The sequence below is a fragment of the Orcinus orca genome, chromosome 2 (assembly GCF_937001465.1).
Source record: "Orcinus orca chromosome 2, mOrcOrc1.1, whole genome shotgun sequence".
NCBI classification, from domain to species: domain Eukaryota; kingdom Metazoa; phylum Chordata; class Mammalia; order Artiodactyla; family Delphinidae; genus Orcinus; species Orcinus orca.
This window is the reverse complement of record NC_064560.1, coordinates 136,534,910-136,556,548: the sequence shown is the minus strand read 5'-3', so window position 1 is coordinate 136,556,548 and position 21,639 is coordinate 136,534,910. Positions and strand designations below refer to the sequence as shown.

Below are 21,639 nucleotides of genomic sequence, written 5' to 3'. Positions count from 1 at the left end.
CTGGATTTTTAAGAATCTCTCTGCAGCAAAATAGAAATGGGTGCTGGCAAAATGCCTCTGATCAGGAGGATTAAAGAAAGTCACTACGGTAACATTCTATAAATAGGACTTTTCTGTTATATCCTAGGTGGTGTGTGACCTTGAGCCAGTTAGAAAAATCTCAGACAAATGTGGTTACCTGAAATATGAACATATATCACCACCCACTTCAGCAGGTTGTTTACGGATTAAATGAGATAATGTATGCAAAGTGCCTACCACGGTATTTGACACATATTAGGTGTCCACTAAATGAACACCCTTCTCCTTCTTCAAAGATGTTAGCTCCCTTCTTCTTCAAAGATGTGTATTTTAGGTTTCATGTGCAAATTAAGAAGACCAAGCAAAAGCAAACCCCCCCACAGATTTTGTAAAGTCAATCAATATCGTGGCCTTGTTCACAAATAGGAGTAATAAAAATGGTTATTGGAGGGCTTCCCTGGTGGCGCAGTGGTTGAGAGTCCGCCTGCCGATGCAGGGGACGCAGGTTCGTGCCCCGGTCCGGGAAGATCCCACATGCCGCGGAGTGGCTGGGCCCCTGAGCCATGGCCACTGAGCCTGCACGTCTGGAGCCTGTGCTCCGCAACGGGAGAGGCCACAGCAGTGAGAGGCCCGCGTACCACAACAAAAAAATAAAATAAAAGATATAAATTAAAAAAAAAAAAGGTTATTGGAGAGAAAATATTTTGGCATATACAAAAATCCTTAGGGCTGTATCTGAGCTTCGATTCTGTATTGTGGGTTTTAGCATAACAATCTATTCTGAGAATCAAGGGAGAAAGGCACCGTGGTGTGGTTGCACTGGGTGTGTACATATGAAAGCTTGTGTGCACGCACATGTATAAGCAGGTGTGTATGTGTCGATATTCATATTTTTAAATCTACACTTGCATTTTCAACTGCTAAAAACTATATACATGATACGTATTGGGAAGCTTGATTAAATTATGACTGTCTGATGCAGAGGTATATATAGTCAAGCGCTGCCCACTACAACAATGGTAGCAGCAGAAAGGTTATCTTCCATTTTTTTTTGTCAGGAGGGATAAACAGTAGAAGAAACCCAAAAGACTCTCAGCATTCTGCCCCCCTCTATTCTTCAGTCCTGATTGGTCATGTCATGTTTGTTGTCAGACCCAGACCCATCTGGAGAGCAGGTGTGGTCCTGAACGGCTGCGTGTATTTGACTACTGACCAGTGAATATTTCCGAAGGGCTCAAGACACTGTCGGCTCACCCTTGGTAATAACACGTGGCAATCTTCCCTGTTTACATACGTAAGAGCTCAAAATAAAAGAAAACCAATTCTGAATGTTTTAAAACTACATTTTGACCAGAGGCTTTTCACGACGCCTCCATAGGTATCAGTCAAACGTGAGCTTGATGAGCTTGTATAGAGTCTATTAAAGGGGGGATAAGGTTCATGAGAATTTCAAGCTTGGAGGGCTCTAATTACCTCATGCTCAAACTTTAACTACAAAACTCAGATAAATTGCTGCACTAAAACCACAGAAGATCCTCCACCTGACTTGTGCTGGTGCATCTAAAGCTCAGTGATGCTGATCCCAGTGAGGTTTTTCAAATCAGTCCTAAGGGAATATGTTCTGGATTTGTCTCCCATGAGTATGTACGGATTACTTGGATGTTTTGGTAAAGGTGCCTGGTAAATTAGTCAGTCTGAAATTTTATTAGCCGCAAAGCATTACAGCAGTCAGTCACATAACCCAAGAATACTGGGGGAATTAAAGTCATTTTAAGCATCTATTAGCCAGGTACCAGGAATCTGTTTCAGGCCCTGGCTGGTAGTTGTGACATTAAACTAATTGGCTAATAGTTACAGCTGTCCTTTCCGTGTTTTTGTTTTAGGAGCTGTGACCCCTTCTTGAACCAATGTATGTACACCCAGAGGGGGGGCCCTATATTTATTCTAGTTCAGTGTATGATTTGGATTCAAAAACAACATAAAAAAAAAACAGAAAAGAAAAAGGTCTGTATATATAAACCATGGTGCAAAACAGCTAACGCTGTGCTGACGTAATGACAGGCTGAACGTTGGAATTTAGTGAATATGGGAAGCAGAGGAAAATGAGGAACACAATCACCCCTTTCAAATATTCAAAACATTCATACTTTATGAAAGATGTACTGAGGAGAAGTGTGGATTTCCCTCTGCCTAGTGTAACACCCTCCACGGCTATTTATCTAGTTACAAACTTTTATAGATGTGAAATATTTTAAGAAGTCCTTTAGAAATGGCCCGAGGTAATTTCAAACTTAACAGACCCTGTCCCACCAGAGCTCGTTACAGTGAGTTTTATAACCAAGTACCCTCTACTTAATTTTCAGAGCCTAGCCAAGCGTACTAGAAATGCAGCTGCATTAAGGGCAATTAATGGTACAATAAAAGCAGTGGAGGGCTGTTTAACACCCAAGAACCAGCAGTAAACACTGGCTCCATGCTCTCCAGCAGTCAGTGATGTGTCAAAGCACCTGGAGTGTGAGACTTCTGTATCAAGGGAGAAACGTCTCTCTCCTGCTGGAGAAAAGTCTTCTGTCCTTCAACAATTCTACTCAGAGATTGTATAAAAGGATATAAAGTGATTCCCTCCAGTTATGCCACAAGCATCCCCACTCGCTTTGAGCAGGAGGTCAACACAGTAAGCCCCTATTCCCATCTAAGAGAGAAAAGGACAAATTCGATTTCACCAAAAATGAGTCTAACAGCAAGTGACTCATAATACACAAAATGATTCGTGCATAACTAAGTTTACTCTCAGATGTCAGAGAAAAGTGTCTAATCAGAATACTATGTTTATTCTTTCCAAACAAATTCAAAACACAGAAAGACGGGGGATGGGCAGAAGCAATTATAATGATGTTTGCAAACCTCTTTAATGATTTAAAGTTATCACTTAGAATTTGAATACCAGAGACATCCAGAAATAAGCAAAAACCTCACAGGGTGATACTATCACGATTGCTAGAACATTTGTTGATTAGTTAATTTATTAAATACAGTATGTAGTCCACAAGGTCTAGGAAGATGATTATATATATACCCACCTTCTATAAGTAATTAAAGCAATTCTATAATGAGAAGTATTTGATTATAACTGTCTCTTATAGCCCAGTCTGCATTAAGCGTCCTATCCCTTTATTTCCATGCCTGGATAAAACTGGTCGTTTAACAATATAAACAGGCTAGGAAGTACATTCAAGTTGTATTTTTAACTAAAAAAATTCCGACCAACAAAGTTCAAAGAAATCTTCCCAATCATAATATTAAAGACATAGTCAGCTTAAAAGAAGAAAAGCCATAGACAATCCCCAAATTTCCTATTACCAAAAACATGCTTCTAATCTCCTTCCTCAACAAATTCTCCCAAGAGCTTTTCCACTGGATTTGGTTTCTTCAGCTTCTGATGGCTACTCTTGGATGGAAGTGCCAATGACCCAAGAGAGGGACACAGACAATGCCAAGAGCCTGGGAAGTGAACAAGGGAAAACTCAGGCTGGAAGTAATGGAGCGAGCCTGAATCAAACTCCAAGTTGGAGGCACTTTAGTGATACCAAACTGAGTCCCTCCCCCAACAAAATAACCCTGGCCACTTCTTCCCAAATCAGAAAGCACAAAGGACAAATGAGCTGCCATAAACTGAGGAAAGATGAAGGTTCTCATGTAGCTGATGAGATGGACATGAAGAGGAACTCCAGACCCTTCTTGCATGGCTGCTGGGCTCTAGGAACCGCTGGAAATACTGGGGCTACTTCCTAAACAAAGGTGTTTTTGCAGTAGAATTCCGTTGCATTTTATAGAAAAAGTATTAAAACAAAAAGACAAAACTAGACAAATTTTCAGAAAATAAATAATGCTGCTCTACACAACTCAACGTGTTTCTGAATGAACTCAAGAATGGTTAAAAAACAAAGTCATCTGTATCATGGTTTCAAAATGAGGGGTTCCATTACTAGTCCTCCCTTTAGAAGGTTTGCTAAATCACGCCGTCCTTTTTGTGAAAAATAACATGAATAATTCTCCTGGATTATTTACACAGAGTTTAAATAAATGTACCCATGTGCAGAAAATTCTCACCTTACCAATGCTATGAGTGCCCCATCCGACCCTCATTCCTGCAGGTGCTGAGTCCCTGGGGGCAGGTAGTGAAGTGGGCCAGAGGCTGCACAATGATGGGAGCGCAGGATCTAGAGCCAGGCAGATCGAAATGACTCTCTCTGTCTCGATATTTACCAACTACAGACCTCAGGCAAGTTACCTGATCCTGCTGAGCCTTGATTTCCTTCTCTCGGACATGCTTGCTCTGAAGGTTGAGAAGAGAACTCAAGTAAACAGAGCACAGAGTATGTCCTACATACTCAGGTGTCGATTTCCACTCCTCTCTCCCTCCACAGTGGAAGAACCCTTGAGAAACAGGGACTTAGCTGGAGGACAGGCTCCTCCTGGCCAGCTTTGCAGCACTTCTGCTTCTATTATTCCCTTGGCTCAGATCATCTATCACCCTTAAGTAAGTCCATACAAACCCTGTCATTCCAGCCTCACCAGAAGCCTCCCCTCAACAAACAGCTGGAAGGCATCTTGCTCTGTTCTGAGCTTCTACAATATATTCCATACTGTTCTTCTAGCTTTGACTTTATACCTTGTTTATAGTTTTCTTGTGTGTGTGCCCACATTTTGTGATGGGACTGTTCTTATTTACGACTCACAGTGCTAATAAATATTTCTAGTGGTCTTCCTAAAAACATTAAAGAAATGTTTTAAGCTGTTTTTTCCTTTAGTTTTTGGTACAGTGTCTGAAAGAATACAAATAACTCTGGTTAGAAATTTATCTGATACAACAAACATGTTTGTTTAGAAAGTAAATCTTCTGAGCAGGTAAAAAGACTATTAATAATTCACACAGCAGCATGGCATTGATGCTACCAGTTTGATTTTCCCTTAATCCCTAGAGGAACTGAGCTGTACTAGGAGAACTAGAATTTTGATAGTGTGGGGGAAAAAAAAAAACACATAATTTTTGAACGTGGAACTCTTTCAGGGTAAGGAGGTTATCTCACCTACCTTTTCCCAAAATGGTAGACTTAGTGTAGTGGGTGTAGGATAGATAACCTTAGGACACCTGGGTACTTGTGGGCCTGAGGAAACCTTACTAGCAGGTGAAGGAAACATCTGCAATGTTGATAGAAAGGAATTCCAAACAGACTTGACTTATTTCAAAATGTTGCCCAGCACCATGCTAGGGCCCAGGTGAGGTTCCCTCTGCCGCAAGATCCTGCCACAAGGAAACCTGTTCCCAGTGCCTATAAAGTACGGCCGCGTGGTTACTTTTGTCACTGGGTTCTATTATGGGTATACAGGCTCTGTGAAGTCAGCTAGGAATCCAACCTCTATTTACACTATTTTTTTTTTCCAGGAAGGAATATACTGGCTTTATAAACTGAAAACCAAAAACTCATGTTTATAAATCTTGCTAATAGATCCTAATTTCCTTGAGGGCAAAGATCACAGCTGAAATGCTCCTAACCCTGAATCAACATTTCTATGTACCCCATAGTCTTTCCATAAATACGTGATGATGATCATGATTAATTTCCAGCAACTGAGAGTGGCTAGTGACGAATGAAATGAGATTCCAAGAAACAGTATCATTCAAGATATTTTTATTTAAGTACTTAGCTGAGATGAGAAAGATAAGGGAGGGAAATGTGTGGTCTGAGCAGAGGTCAGCTTGTTTCTGGAAAGTGCACATTCATCCCTGGGCTGGTTACACCAGCTCATATGCTCCAGGCAGAGTAATAAAAGCTTACTTCTATATCCTTCCACCTGGCTAAACCAGGTTTTGTGAACACAAGAGAAAGAAGTTAACTTCTAGAATATCAATCTACTTCCTTTCATGAGCTATAAATGCACTCTAAAGTAAAAGATACATATAAGGATCTCTTGACCTAGTATACCTTTTAGCTTTAAGTGGAATCGACTTTATTTTCCTGTCAACTACAATTTTCACTAAAGACTCCTGACTTCTTTATGGCATAATAAAGTTTTGTCTAGGATTACAATAAAAAGCTTTCATAATACTCATGACCTGAACATTCTGGATTAATTTTTAAATTGCATCTGAAAATCAGTACAAATGGCAATTCAATGTTTAATGCCCTTGAAACCAGATTCATCTCCTTACCTCTCTCAGTTGGTTCATATCTTTTAGGGCAAGTTTCATTACGTAAAAACTGAGTTGAGAAGAGAGCTTTGCATAGGCTCAGTAAAGTTTACATTTATTTCACTTTGATGTATTTTCTTCTAGAGCAAATTACTTATTACTTGTGCTCCCTTTGGGAAAATGTAAATATTCTGGAACATATTCCTTTGCTACATCCCTTCCCATTAACATTTCCCTTAGCTACCTGGCCAAGTGAGGAGAAAAGGAGAGAAGGAGGCACACCAGAGCTTGCATGTGACCCCTCTCCACTCCCTTCACTACTGACCATTGCCCTTTCTATTCTCGGCACCCTCCCTTTCCACTTCCCTATCCAGGAGGAGTGGGAGGCAGGGCAACATCTGACTCTGCAGTGTCACACACCAATAACATTAAACCTGTGGCTTCCCTCTCTGCTTTCATGTTTCATAATGACATTAACTGTGCAATGGGCTGGTCTTACAGCAGGTCCAGGGAAGTAAAAGGGAGATGCTTATTGACTTATGAGAAGCATCTGATGAAACTATGTGCAACTAAATCCTTTTAACTACATGAGGAGATATAAACTGACAAATAAAATTACTCTATTACTTGATTCAAATGTTAAGTTTCACTCTTGCATATAGCATTTTATTATAAGAGCAAGTAACATGAGTTCAAAATGTCATTCCCATACGTCTGAGGTTCATTTACTCAGTACGTATATATTGATCATCCACTATACTCCAGGGGCTCAGATGGCACTAAGGAAATGACTAGGAACAAGAAGAGACATTGCCCCTGCCTTCATAGGGATTACAGTCTTCCGGACTGGTGTTGCAGCAAACGTAACCCAACCAAAAGCATAGCATTGGTTATACCACAGCTGTTACATATATTCTCAAAATGTCAAACTATGGATGTCACTGTTGAAAGAGCAATCTGCCTAGAAGTAAACTGGCTGCAAATAGAGTATATTCTATAAGGTTATAGAATAATTTCTACAAATGGAACTTGATAAATCTAAAATGAAGAGACATTCCACATTCACTACTGAGAATAGAGAATTAGAGTGCCACTGTGCACAGACTCTATATTTGTCATTTTTAAATTCAACAATGTCCAATCCCTGCTTAAGTAAACATACATGCTGCCTATCTGAAAGGAACCAAGTCTGTTGCTCTCTTCCCTCTTCTTTGCAAAGAAAAGCCTGATTTCCTTGGACAGGTAGTGTACCCATTTCCAGGAAATGAATAATAATGGGCTTTAAGCCAATTCTCCCATATCTTTGATCCCATATCTGTGATCACCCTAAGTTTAGGACTGTGATCCACTTCTGCCCAATAAGACATAAAGGAAACTCCCCTGGAAGCTTCTGGGAAATATTTCACACTTCTTCACATTACCTGAAAAGCTGCTGTGTAAGGACCAATGCCTAGAGCTGCAACAACCTTTCTTTTCACCATGACTTGACAAGTTTTTTTTTTTTTTTTTTTTCCCGGTACGCTGGCCTCTCACTGTTGTGGCCTCTCCCGTTGCAGAGCACAGGCTCCGGAGGCAGAGGCTCAGCGGCCATGGCTCACGGGCCCAGCCGCTCCGCGGCATGTGGGATCCTCCCGGACCGGGGCACGAACCCGCGTCCCCTGCATCGGCAGGCAGACTCTCAACCACTGCGCCACCAGGGAAGCCCGACTTGACAAGTTTTGAATGGAAAAGTCAATGCACTGAGGAAGGCAGAGCAGAAAAATAGAATCTGAGTCCTGTCTGACCGTGCGGAACCACTGTAGTACCTTGGGCTACTTACCCACAGACTTCTCTTATGGTGCTCTAATTAAATCATGTTATTGTTTAACCCGTCATAGGTTGCATACTCTATTATTTGCAGCCAAACATATTTTAACTGATATATCTGGTAAATTTTGTTTTTAAACCACAGTCAACATCAAGGTGTCCCCTCAGTGTTGGGACTTCCAAATTTTTCACTGAATGTTCCAAGCTTGAGACAACCCTTGTCACGAATGCCTATATTAATTAATTTAAGTCTAACATGGAGGAATACATGTATGTAGGGGGCAGGGGAAAGGGGGTAATAGTGACGTATACAGAGAAAGCATATGGGGAAATAGACTAAACTGAAAGGAATGGGATCTAGAAGTGGTGGTACTTAAATGTTAACTACATTTCTGGAAATAGAAATAAGAATCTCTACGATTCAACCAGATTAGGGAAAAGAGTTGCTGTGTAAGACCGGGGACGATGAGAAGAAAAGAAAGCAGAAGTGCTCACAAAATAAACCCGAACTCATTTCTAAAGTTTCAAATAAGCCCTAGTTTGACAAAAACCTAAAGTTGCTAAATTGCCCCACGTCACACACCCTAGGAATGTGTGGATTCAATTACTGAGCGAGAGAGACTACCAGCAGCAAAGATGCTCTTCTTGGAATTTCAATGCAAAGCAAATGTACAGATGTTGGGATAAAAGCCAAACTGTTTGAAATGGAATGAAAGATAAAGGTCCAGAGAGAAGATAAGAGAAGATAAAGAATTAAATACGCAATAAAAGAGACCATTACATGCATGGCATCAAGCTTGGACAGCCAACACCTCGTGACACTCAGATGCTAGTATTGGTGACATGTACGGGCTGAAAAAAAAATGGGCAAGGGTACAGAATCAAACAAATACTACATTAAAATCGCTTATCTCTGGGAGCAGGCTGTAAAAATCATATCATTCTCATTGCAAAATAATTCATAAACTGCACCCCAGCAGGATGTAAAGAACAACACACAGCATACAAAGATATTGAGCAGCAGGGGGCAATAAACTTTATAAAAACTATTAAAGCATGCAACAGAGCAAGATAATACACGGAGGAAACAATGGGAATGTCAGCCCAATTTATAAAATAACCATGTTAATACATAAGTGCAAACACTTCAGGAAAAACACACACGCTTATCACATTAAAATGCACGCTCTGCGAAACCACCCTTGAGACGTCAAAGCTGACCTGCCGCAGGGATGCAAAATAAAAGCCAGTGGATGCCATGTGGATAGGCTGGTCCAGAGAGCTTCACACCAGCTAACCTACTGAAATGCCATAATTGCTTGCAGGTATCTGAGCCGCTGCTTCAGTTACAGACACAAAGGTTAACTGAAAAGAGGGCCACACACATTCCACGACCAGTGATGTATGAGGACACTCGTAGCTCTAAACTGGTAGGCTTGAGTGGCCTCACCTTTAATCCAGTTTCCCCCCATGTTGCTGGATGGTTCAGTAAGTAATCCTACTTGGACAACTGTTCCTGGGTACTGTATAGCTTAGGATCACCTCAAAGCACAGAAGCTCTGTGTCCATAAGCTCTGTTTCCAAACTGTTTTCCTCCTCTGCTTCACCCTGAGGATATGAACTTCCCTCCCTTAAAAATGTCGTTGGGATTCCTTAGACTCATTATCCTTGTAAGGCCACTTGAAAGACACTACAGATTTCTGTGTAACACTTTAGTAATTATTTAGTGACCAGATTTCCTCCTGCCACCTTCATTGGGTGAGGAGGTGGGGGGCCAGGGGAGGGATTAGGCATGAGACCAGGGAAGAAAAGAGAAGGGAAAATCTTGTCTCCCAGGGCATCATGGTGAGCCAAGGATTGGTGACAAGATGCTAATAAACCAGAGGAGATGACTGAAATAAAAATGAAACCCTGACGATGAACTGTGCTTAAGAGGACTTTAGTCTACTTACAGTGATTCTGAAGTGGCCAAGACAAAACGAATGACAAACAACGTCTTTAAATGAACCCTCCTCATCTGTCCAAAAGTATGTCCTAGCCTTCAAAGGCCTAACTGTGCTATGTGGAATCTTCCTCACACCAACAAAATGTAGGGTGATTGAAGCAGAACCCAAGATAAGAAATTTACAGAAACCAAACGTAGCCATTAACACCTGCCAACCTGACAAGCGTAGAATACAGGCATATACCATTTCCTTCATCAAACATGTATCCACCCAATAAGCTTGTGATGAAGCAGCCATTTCCACTAATAGTCAAGATTCCCCACCCCCAACCCAGTTGCCTGTCCCCACCTCTGTCTCTCCCTGCCTTTCCCTCTCTTTCTTCAATTTACAGGGGTACTAGCCCATAGCACGTACAAATGTCCTACCTGTGTTTCCTTTAAAATGTTTCCATAAAATCATGTCCAGGATCTTAAGCCTTCTGCTTCTGCACCTCTCAGATTACAGTACAAAAAACAAATCATTTTAGCCAAATTCTGTTTTAAGATTCCTGCTGAGTTGAGACTTTAGGCTGGAATGAATTTTTATGGTCAAGTTATAAACACCTGATACTCAGCAGGTGCCACTAAAATGTATAGTTTTGAGATTACATGTGGCTTCCCTAATTTCACAAGTTGATCTACTGGAAGATACTTTGTCTTTAAAACTGTCAAGCTATAAAAGCCATTACATTTCTTTTCACTAGCTTATAAAGATTAATTGTAAGTAACACATGCTTGTAATTTATAGGTCAATGAAAATTTTGCCTGTTTTAGTAGAGTTTGGCAAAGGAAAACTACAAATCCTCAGCTGAAAACTGAGATCAAAGCTACCAATAAATAAAATATCTTGGAAGATTTGTGTATTTGTTTGTTCATTTTAAGATCAGAGGTGACAGTGTTGTGGCTCTCTCACTAGAAGTAGCATTTTTACTTAAGATCCCAAGAATAAAACAATCTCTTCTCTGCTCTAATCATTTCTAGATTCCTTTCACAAGCCCCTTGAGGTAACAGTTTCAACATTATTCAGATAAATGATGTAAGAAATCATACCTAGCAAAACTGTACCTGTGGAGTTAACCCATTAGTATTGTCAAAGCAGAATTTCACAGGAATGACCAGGCAAGTTTTGGGTCTTAGGATTTAAAGTTTAGAGAATCCTAAGAAAACTGTCCTGTTTCTTTCACTAAAACAATGTACTTAGGTACTTTCGTGTTTTACCTGCTAACCTATAAATAACACTCAGGCGGTAGGGAGCAATCTTAACAACTGGTAAGTTAACAAAATATCAAACGTTTAACTTCACAAAATGAAAACAAAAAACTATTGCTACCTAAGAAGAGAGAAGTTAAAAAAAAATCTTATATATAAACCAACACCAAAACACTATTCTGATATAAACTCTTCATACTGTGTGACCAGCAACGAATAAAATAACGACAGCCAGCCCTCCGTATTTGTGATGTGGGACCTGCGGATACAGAGTCAACTGTACTAGGACCTTTTATATAAGGAACTTGAGCATACATAGATTTTTAGTATCCATGGGGGTCCTGAAACCAATACCCTGCAGATACTGAGGGATGACTGTATATGCTTTCTCATTTAGGAGATGGAGACCACCGGTCTTACTAATAAAATAAATTAACTAAAATTGAAAAAAAACCCACCCAAAACCAACCCCCCCCCCCAAAACTGTCCAACCATCGGATGGAAAAGAAATAGTTAAGCTTTTTGTCTCTGGCTCACAAGGTAATATGACTTCAAATTCTGCATCCTGATATCCTGGACCATCATCTTATATCCTTACTTAATTTGGATATCCCAAGGTATTATATTCATATTTTATCATTTTATCTGTCATATGTTAACTTTAAATTTGGAAGTACACACACATACATTAGAATTTCTTAAAACAAGGATTCAGGGATAAATTTATGAAAAGAATTGAAATGTTGGTTTGATGGGAATTCTACCTATTAGAAAATGCTACACACAAATACCACTTGATTTTTTTTTCCTCCAAATTAGACAAAAAGTTTCCTGATTATTTATTTATGTCGTTAGACAGGACTAAAATCAGCCTGTCTCCACATTTTGCAGCCATCCATGCTTTTTCTAATAAGAACTAATTTTACAAGGTCCTTTCTGGCCAAGAAACTTTCAACCACTATAAACTAGTCAGACACAATACAAGATGATTAGACCAGAGTATATAGACTATGTAGCATAAAGTGCCAGTTAAACATTATGGCATGCTTCATTTTAATCATGTAGCTTTCATCTGTTTTGAACACCCTTTTAGCATTTCTTGAAAAAAAGAGGAAAAAGCTGAGCTACTGCTAAACATTGTAAGCTGATGCTGCTATACTGTGCTTTGCCCCGCTGCCTCCCCACCCCCATGAAAATGCAAAAGATCATCCTCAACAACTTTAAGGTCTAATAATTGTGGTCTTAAATGAGACAGCCCACTATCTTCAGTTGAAAGGTCAATTTGAATCGGGGTTGAAATGCAGTCATGTACCATTCAAATTTATCATTATTATGATAATATATTTAGTATAATAATAATAAATAAATGGTAGGCTAGCAGAAAACTCTATGGCATGTGTTATCACACATTTCCTTACAGGGTTAGTTTATGTTAGGCCAAACACAACACAATTAAAACAAAATTCTACAGTACTAATGCCAAACACACAAAAAAGTAAGCAAAATGACTTCAGTGACTTCCCTGAAGGTGCGTGCAATAATATAGTTTACATTATATCTTAATGGAAATGAGAGAAGATGTATGAGCTTCAGACTATGCAATTTCTCAGAAAGCCTAATGTTAATTCCTAACTCTTGCCTATTTGATGGCCATGCTGTTTGAGAAAAACTTTGTTTTAACACAGGTGTCTTTTGTGATTGTATGGTGAGTTGGAGCCTTTTCAATTCCCTAATATGCAAATAGAAAACAAATCTGAATTTTTAAAAATCATTTAAAGTAAGGTAAATTTTATTTTTCTTGCTTAAGATGCATAAAGTAGTATGTCCTCATAACCATAAAATATTAAAGCACAGAATAGTATTTGAGCTTGTAACATAATACTCAATCATCTTACTACACAGATGAAAGAAAACCAGAAGTTCAGAGAAGGTAAGTGATTTGCCAAAAATCAAACAGCTAGCTAGCAACTAGATTCCAGGTCTTCTGACTTTCAGGCCAATGTGCCTTCCATTTCCTCATTGGGAAGAAAGAAAAGAAAACGATTTGAAAGTAAAACATGTGATATTTGAGTATAAGTTATGATAGTATGCAAAAACTTGCTTAAAAGATTTAGTAACAGCTAGACAAAAGACAATAACGATCTCCATGGATTGGGAATCACTGGATCTTGGCAAAGACTTAAAAGGATCTCTCCACCATCCCTCTAAGCCATGCATATTTAATTGTTTATACAAAAAAACCCAGATTTATCACAATTCTTAGGTAAAAGGTAAAAAGTAAAAAGAAGAAGGGTCTTGGACAAAAGATGGCTTTTAGAATAACTATTCAAAAGGGACATTTACATCTAAGAAACAGACAATAACAAATTGATACTGTTTTATTTTCAAGCTACCCCCAAAGTTACCATGTTTTACCCTTACAAGGCTCTTTCTTCAAAATTGTACTGAAGGTTCTAGCCAGTGAAATAAGGCAAGAAAAAGACATTAAAGCCACTGAGATTAGAAAGGAATAATTAAAACAGTCTTTATTCATAGATGACATGATTCTATACTTAAAATATCCTAAGGAATCCATAAAATACTTTTGGAAATAATACACAAGTCAAGCAAGGTTTCAGGATAAAAGATCGATATAGAAAAAAATCAGCCATAAATCGATATATTACCAAATATTTGAAAATTAAATTAGGAAAACAATTCCATTCACAATAGTCATTAAAAAAAATAAACTGCTTAGATATAAATTTAACAAAAGAATTACAATACCTGTATGTACACTGAGAACTATAAAACATTGCTTAGAGTTGTTAAAGATGATTTAAATGAATGGAATGATATGCCATGTTCATGGTTTGAAAGATTCAGTACTGTTAAGACAGCAATTTTGCTCAAATTGATCTCAGTGGAATTTCTATCAAAATTGCAAAAGACTTTTTTTCAAAGAAACTAACAAGTTGACCCTAAAATTTATATGAAAATGAAAATGCCCTAGAATAGCTAGAGCAATTTTTAAAAAGAACAAAGTTGTAGGACTTAACACCACCTGATTTCAAAACTCACTTTAAAGTTACAGATATCAAGACAATGTCATAATGGCATAAGATAGACACATATATCAATAGAACAAGAGAGAGTCCAGAAAGAAACCCTGACATATATGGTCAATTGATTTTCAACAAAAGTGTCAAAACAACTCAACAGAGAAAAGATAGTCTTTTCAACAAATGTTTCTGGAACAACTGGATATACATATGCCTAAACAAACAAAAAAACTTAGGCACTTATATCATACTCTGTACAAAAGATTAACTCAAAACGGGTCATAGAGTTAAATTTAAGAGCAACACTATAAAATTCTAGAAGAAAACCTAAGAGAAAATCTTCCTGACTTCAGGTTAGGCAAAGATTTCTCAGATATGACACTCAAAATATGATCTATTAAAAATATGACAAACTGGGCTTCCCTGGTGGCGCAGTGGTTGAGAGTCTGCCTGCCAATGCAGGGGGCACAGGTTCGTGCCCCGGTCCAGGAGGATCCCACATGCCGCGGAGCAGCTGGGCCCATGAGCCATGGCCACTGGGCCTGCGCGTCCGGAGCCTGTGCTCTGCAGCGGGAGAGGCCACAGCAGTGAGGGGCCCGCGTACCGCAAAAAAAAAAAAAAAAAAAAAAAAAAATGACAAACTGGACCTTATCAAAATTAAAACCCTTGTCTCTTCAAAAGACACTATTAAGAAAATGAAAAAAACAAAGACTGGAAGGAAATATTTGCAAATCATAAATCTGATAAAGTATGTGTATCTAGAATATACAAAGACGTTTTATAATTCAATTAGAAGAGAAAAAACCCAATAAAAATGGTTAAATATTTGAAAAGAATTTCACCAAAGAAGATATAAGAATGGCTTATAAATACATGAAAAGATGCTCAACATCATCAGTCGTTATGGAAATAGTGGCAGGCAGCTCCCTTTGCGTATGGCCAATACTTGTCAGCATGATGGGATTTCACTCCTCTGATTAGGTTGAATAATACGATAAAAAAGTGAAGAGATTTTACAGATATAACTTAGGTTCCTAATCAGTTGACTTTGAGCTAATCAAAAGGGAGATTATCCTGGATGGGCTTCACCTAATCAGGTAAACTCTTAAGAGACGCTACAGGTCTTCTGTGAAAGAGAGATTCAAAGTGAGAAGGTTTTTTCTGCTGGCCTTGACAAAGCAAACAACCATGTTGTAAACTGCCTCTGGAAGGGGCCACATGTCAAGGACCACTCTAGGGTGTTCTCTAGAAGCTGAGGGGTCCTCAGCTGATAGCCAGCAAGAAAATGGGGACTTCAGTCCTACAACCTCAAGGAGATGAATTCTTCCAGCAACTAGTGAGCTTGGAAGAGGACCTCAAGCTTCAGATGAGACCGTGGTCCCAGACAACACTTTGATTTCAGTTGGTGAGACCCTCAACAGTGGACCCAATCAACATGTATTCGGACTCCTGACCCACAGAAATATGTTGCTGGTGGGAGTAGAAAATGGTCCAATCCCATCACTTTGGAAAACAGTTTTTATATTTTCTTTAAAAACTAAACATGCTTTTACCATAAAACTCAGAAATTCCACTACTGTGTGTCTATTTTCAAGAAATGAGAACATATTTCCACACAAAGACTTGTATGTTAATGTTCATAGCAGCATTATTCAAAATAGCCAAAAATCAGAAACAATCCAAATATTTATCAACTGGTAAATAAGTAATACATGGTATACCCATGCAATAAACTAATACTCAGAACTAAAAAAGAAATAACTATAGACACATACAGCTTGAAAGAGACTCAAGAACATTATGATAAGAAAAAGAAGCCAAGAACAAAAGACTACATGTTTTATGATTATCCTTACATGCAATCACTAGAAGAGGCAGAACTATAGAGAAAGAGAAGGTGGATTGGTGTTTGCCTGAGTTGGGGGTGGGAACAGGGATTAGTGGGCATGAGGGAACTGTTTATGATGATGGAGGTCTTTTAAAACTGGACTGTTCACAGCAAAGGAAACCTTAAACAAGAGGAAAACATAACCCTCAGAATGGGAGAAAATATTTGCAAACAAAGTAACTGACAAAGGATTAATCTCCAAAATATACAAGCAGCTCATGCAGCTCAATATCAAAAAAAACAAACAACCCAATCCAAAAATGGGCAGAAGACCTAAATAGACATTTCTCTAAAGAAGACATACAGATTGCCAACAAACACATGAAAAGATGCTCAACATCACTAATCATTAGAGAAATGCAAATCAAAACCACAATGAGGTATCCTCTCACACTGGTCAGAATGGGCATCATCAAAAGGTCTACAAACAATAAATGCTGGAGAGGGTGTGGAGAAAAGGGGACCCTCCGGCACTGTTGGTGGGAATGTAAATTGATACAGCTGCTATGGAGAACAGTAAGGAGGTTCCTTAAAAAACTACAAATAGAACTACCATATGACCCAGCAATCCCACTACTGGGCATATACCCTGAGAAAACCATAATTCAAAAAGAGTCATGTGGGCTTCCCTGGTGGCGCAGTGGTTGAGAGTCCGCCTGCTGATGCAGGGGACACGGGTTCGTGCCCCAGTCCGGGAAGATCCCACATGCCGCGGAGCGGCTGGGCCCGTGAGCCATGGCCACTGAGCCTGCACGTCCGGAGCCTGTGCTCCACAACGGGAGAGGCCACAGCAGTGAGAGGCTCACGTACCGCAAAAAAAAAAAAAAAAAGTCATGTACCACAATGTTCATTGCAGCACTATTTACAATTGCCAGGACATGGAAGCAACCTAAGTGTACATCAACAGATGAATGGATAAAGAAGATGTGGCACATATATACAATGGAATATTACTCAGCCATAAAAAGGAATGAAATTGAGTTATTTGCAGTGAGGTGGATGGACCTAGAGTCTGTCATACAGAGTGAAGTAAGTCAGAAAGAGAAAAACAAATACCATATGCTAATGCATATATATGGAATCTAAAAAAACGGTACTGATGAACCTAGTGGCAGGAATAAAGAGGCAGATGTAGAGAACGGACTTGAGGACACAGGGGGGGAAGGGGAAGCTGGGGGGAAGTGAGAGAGTAGCGTGGACATATATACACTACCAAATGTAAAGTAGATAGCTAGTGGGAAGCTGCTGCATAGCACAGGGAGATCAGCTCAGTGCTTTGTGCTGACCTAGAAGGGTGGGATAGGGAGGGTGGGAGGGAGGCTCAAGAGGGAGGGGATATGGGGAGATATATATACGTATAGCTGATTCACTCTGTTGTACAGCAGAAGCTAACACAACGTTGTAAAGCAATTACACTCCAATAAAGACGTAAAAAAATAAATAAAACTGGATTGTTGTGATGGTTACGTAATTTGAAATTTACTAAAAAACCATCCGACTGTACACTTACAGAGGGTGGATGGTATGGTGTATAAAATTCAATAAGGCTCTTAAAAGTGAAAAGGCTTTTTCATATCAAAACACCATTAAAAATAGGGGTGAAAGTGGGATATTTGTAATATAATAAGACAAAATGAACCTGCCATACTTACTTTGCAAATATTTCTAAATATTCAGATGTCAAACATTGACTCAATGACAATCCAACTTTTCAACCCTTTCTTATTCATATTCAACATTACGAATTTATCTTAGAATCCACCTGGTTATGAAATTTCTCTCCCATTTACATTATACTTCTGATTCAAAATTTTCCAGGAGAGAATTCTGACACGTCCTACTAAAAGAGGAAGGTAGTAGCAAAGTCCAATTCAGCCACGTCTCTTTCAAAACTCCTTTACCCATAACTTTTCTGATTTGTTTTCATTTGCTTCAATAAAATGGACTTGAAGTCATGCCAGTGTTCATAAGTTGGTCTTAATTATAAGTGAAGAAGATTTAAAGTTTTATGTCACTTCTAGAATAGTATGGGTTTTTAGAATCCTGACAAATTTTCTTCCTTTTAGGCAAATGAAAATTCTTTGACCTCCTAACAAAAGGAAACAACAAAATCAAAACTGTTGCCAAGAAACTAACCCAAAACATTACTCAAGAAGCAAATCAAATGAGAAAATAAGAGCAATACATTACAGTGGCAGCTGTTGGGAATATTTCCTATTAAAGTTACTTTTAATGAGTATGTTAATATATATTTTCCAATCAACCTCTTAACTATTTGGAGGCTTAACTTAGTAATGAAATAAAACTGAATCCATCGAAATGAATGTACTATCTCAAGGATGCTTTCATGCTAAATGCAATGGACTCTCCAGAAAAAAGTCTGTGTTTGAGTCTCGACTCTATCACTTTAAACTTGTTGAGAAACCTTGAGATAAGTCACAATACTGATCTTAGCCTCAGTTTCCATATTTGCAAAATAAAATTAATAATAATAATACTTGATCAAGCTACTTCATAAATTTTACATGAAGACTAACTAAAACAAAATAGGTAAAAGTGTTTTATAAACTCAAGTAGTATACAAAAGTCAGCTATTTAGAAAGAGCAAAAGAAAAAGCTGTTGAACTTAAACATCCATTTACTAATTCCAGGGCAAGGGCACGATTTCCTTCACCGATGTGTATGTTAGTCACATGAATAAAATAAGTTTATCTCAAGGGCTCAAAGCACATCACATGTATCATTTCATATATCTTCATCATATCCCCGTGTGAAAACTACTATTCCTACTTAAATCGTGAAGCCAGTTGAAAGGAAAGCTAAATGACCAGGCTCAGTGTCACAGAAGCAACCGATGCTCCATTTCACCTTCAGGCAGGACTATAGATGCTCTGGGAATTGTGTGTACACTGAGAGGTCCAAGGTGACAGCCCGAATTTGTATTTCATGTTTTTTTGGTACTATTTGCTTAGTAATTACATGAGACATCATTCTTCTTCTTTCCTTTGTTATCTGTACAGATAGAGAACTTGTCAAAACAGTAGGGAAGGCAACGAAATGCCAATAAATATACTGCCATCAACTTGGAGGTCATTATCAAGGAGAGGTTTTTTTGTTTCTGAGAAAGAAGCTGCATAGTTGAGTAGGCAGTTAGAGTGAACCCATGTTTGTTTGGCACCTGGGTCCTAGTGAAACAATTCGACTGACTTGTAAACAGGCACGATGCCATCCAGCCATATGGGTGCACACAGATGCTGCCAAGTGACCATGTAGGAGAATCAGAAGCGTTTGTTGAGGGCAGCAGTCCCAGTGTGGGACATCCAAACAGCTGTCTACCCTGAGATTCACACGCCTGTGTTAAGGGGACGTGACATGGTTAATCTAGGTTGGATTCATTTTAAAACATAAAAATCTGTTTCCTTGGCCCCCAAATGGTCAGATGGGTACACGGGAGAATCTTCTAACAGTATCCTCTCCTCTCTATGTTTGCCTTTCTTCCCCTAAAAATCATGATCTATTTCTATTTAATGGCTTTCCAAGGTGTCTAACTGCATTCCATGATACTGATCAAATATTTGAAAAGAAAAATACTCTTCATAAATCCCAGTAACCTACATTCTTAATCTGAACTTTTGAGAAATATGGCCATATTTATCTTTGTAAAGATAAGTATCATTTTGGTGAAAGGCTGGTAAACTTATTTTAGTAGAGAGGTCAAGCCAAGCAGCTAAAACACACTCAGGAATTTAGAGAAATAAATAAAATCAGTTTGGGAAGTTTATACCTATAATAATTTTATGTGAGTTTAAAGTTTGGAGTATCCAGAAGCTTTAATTACTTAAAATTGGGGGGAAGGCTTGCTCCTTGAAAGTTTTACGTAGAACCATCAAAGATCTCATTTACATACTTAGTGCACAAAGCATGGGCTAAAATATTTTCAGGAACAAGAGCTGCAAAGGAAATTAGAGAAGTGATAGGATTTTCTCTAGGTCTCTAAAAGCATCTTTGGGGGAAGAGCATTCTTTTGGGGGTAGCATTAGCATAGGGCAGAGAACTAGACAGAAACACATTTTGCGGCCGGGGAACTGTGTATGGTGCACATGCAGATATGTGTAGCTAAGAGAGTTTATTCCAGAGAGTGTCTCTGAGCCTTAGGTAAGGATATTTTATTCATCCAAAATGCAAATGAGATTAAGAAACCTGAAAAATGCCTCTGAAGAGTCAAAAGAGTTATCACAGAGTCCAGGTACTTTATTCACAGAGGCCCCCTTTTGTCCTCTATCAGATTCTGTTCATGCTCAGTTTATATATAATGCCAGCAAACCTGGGTGTCCAAGCTAAAAGCATATCTGAAGCAGCAAATTAAAAGGGAGATCTAGAAATGCTAACAGCAGAGAAGAGTTATAGCTGACAGTAAAGGAGAAACAGAAAAAGGGGGAGAGATAAATAGCAGCGAAAAAAATCCTCAAAATGCACTATAACACAGGCCAATTTGGTAAACAGTTAAAGCAGGTCTCATAGTCCGAAAGTCCCTGAGGATATCACACCATATTATTTTCATGGTAATGAAATGCATACATAATGATGCTCCTAAGTCATAAAGAAAAGGCTCAATTATCTTCCACACAAAAAATTCTTTCCACAATGACTTAAATAAAAAAGAAAAAGTTTGGTGATTAAAGAATAGGCCCCCTTTTATCCAAAATAATTTCCTTTAAGTTCCAGATCGTTGAAGTTTTCTTGCACATGTACTATATTCATATGCATAAATTATGAACAACTTTATAGCCCTAAAAGTGTCTGGATACTGATGAGATCTTACCCTGATAAGATGATCCCTGATTTACAAGCTTGAATTTCAAGAGTTACAGCGCAGCATATAAAACATTATTAAAAATTTCAACTTACTGCTACCCTTAGCACTATACCAATCTGAGGAATGTTTTATCTCTTTCACACTAAATCATCGAAATGTAAATAGTTTAAATTTTGGCAACTTTTGTTTCCTCTCCTCTACCTCAAGCTTTAAAATGTATACCCTCATTAGAATGCTTTCCTCCTTCACACCAGCAAATAATTAATTATTCTTCATAAATAAGTAAAATATCTCTTTACATGCAGGTCATTGCTCAATAGAAATTATAAATTGCAAGCTCCTCTCTTTGTCCTCACAAACAAATAAATCCAGGAAAAACACACTCTTTGAATAACCTTTTCCACAAAATTCTACTCCCTGACCCTCCAAACTGAATGTTAAGTGACTATCAATTTATTTGTCTGCTTCTGAGAAGGCCTGTAGAATATGAGATGTCTATGAACTATAAAAGTACCTCTGTGAAGACAGAAAAGGGGATTTTAGTCTTATTTTACACTTTGAGATATTTAGTATACAGTGAATGGAATTATCCTTCCAAGTAATTAAATCACAAATTGAAGGAATTATGAACCTAAACAGAGTATACTGAACTATAATTAGATCATTAAAAGAGCCACCGCT

At 38.5% G+C, this 21,639-nt stretch overlaps 1 protein-coding gene across 4 annotated transcripts in view; it reads right to left on the bottom strand.

Annotated features, from left to right (window-relative positions):
- NPAS3 (neuronal PAS domain protein 3) overlaps positions 1-21,639 on the bottom strand; it is an 867,013-nt gene that overhangs the window by 465,860 nt on the left and 379,514 nt on the right. The window lies entirely within an intron of this gene.